This window comes from Alexandromys fortis, unplaced genomic scaffold, assembly GCF_014885135.2.
Source record: "Alexandromys fortis isolate MF-2015 unplaced genomic scaffold, M_Fortis_MF-2015_v1.1 scaffold_39, whole genome shotgun sequence".
NCBI classification, from domain to species: Eukaryota; Metazoa; Chordata; class Mammalia; order Rodentia; family Cricetidae; genus Alexandromys; species Alexandromys fortis.
The window spans coordinates 9,250,228-9,251,572 of NW_026067918.1; positions in this window are offsets into that span (position 1 = coordinate 9,250,228).

Here is a 1,345-nt window from a genome sequence, read left to right on the forward strand (position 1 = left end):
CGCGGAACCCAGGCCGGCGGCTAGAGCGTCCTCGCCGCCGCCATCTCGGAAAAGGGCAGGGATGGCGGCGTCGCCTCGAGAGCCAGTTCTGACGGGTGCGCTACTGGTTCGCGTGGACGCTTGATTTTTGAGTCTCCCGGGACAGGTATTTAACTTCACGGTTTGGGGTGGTGCAACCAGCTTAGTAGAGGCCTCGGACGTTTTCAAAAGTATTTTTTGCCAGGAGTCAAGATGTCCGCTGCAGAGCCCGGAGACAGTCTAGCCTGGCGCCTCTATGGTCAATCGGCGCTCGGCTTCCGCCCCTTGCCCGAGTGAACAAGCCGGGCTTTATTTTCGCTGGATTCTGGCAATCGTCCTGAAATGCTCCAGAGCCTCGTCGTGGAGCCGTCCCCCAGGCCCTACCCGTGTGTCTGCATGTGAGGCGAGCTTGCATTCCCGCCAGTTTGGCTCCTCAATCACAGCCGCTCCTGGCCCCCAGCAGCAGAGAGCGCCTCAGCCTCGGCGAGCCCGGTGCGGACGCGGGACGCCCGACGTGAAGCCATTCCAGAGAGACATTTGTGTCTCTGGACCCCAGAGAAATGGGGGTTTCCTTTATCGGGAACGTCCGGCTGGGAGGAGGAAAAGGCACCAGCAAGGGGGACTTGTCTCTGGCAGAGAGATTTCACCCAGCTCCCATGACTTGGCTCCCGCAGGGAAGGGTCAGTGGTCAAGGGGCAAATCCTTGGCCTGCTCTTTAAATTTTAGCCCGGATACAGGCTTGTGGGGGTTCCCTTTCCCCGATGTGGCCACATTGAGTGCATCTCCGTTTTCTGCTTTCCACGTTGACTCCCCCTACCTCCCCCCACAGCGTTTCTCTATGTATCCCTGGCTGTCCTGAACTCCCGCTGTAAACCAGGCTGACCTCGAACTCACAGAGATCCGCCTGCCTCTGCCTCCCGAGTGCTGGGATTAATTAAAGGCTACCACCACCACCTGTTATGCCTGCATGTCTGTCTGTGCACCATGTGAGGTCAGAAAAGGGCTTGAGATCCCCTGGGGCTAGAACTCCAGGCACGAAGCTAAGGGGTGCTGGGAACCGAACTTGGATCCTCAGGAAGAGTAGCCAGTGCTCTTAGCTGTCGAGGCATCTCTTCAGGCCCTGATGTAGCGGCTTTAATTGGCTCATTGAGGGAGCACAGGTTGTGAGCCTCAGGCCTGATTATACTTGTGAAACACAGCTCCCTCTCAAGCAAGGATGTAAGCTCCGGGGACCACGAGAGGAGGACCCTAAGCACTCTGGCCTTACTCTAGAATCTGCTTCCTACTAAGGCACGGTACCAGTCCTTCCCCCCCTTCCCCTCCAACC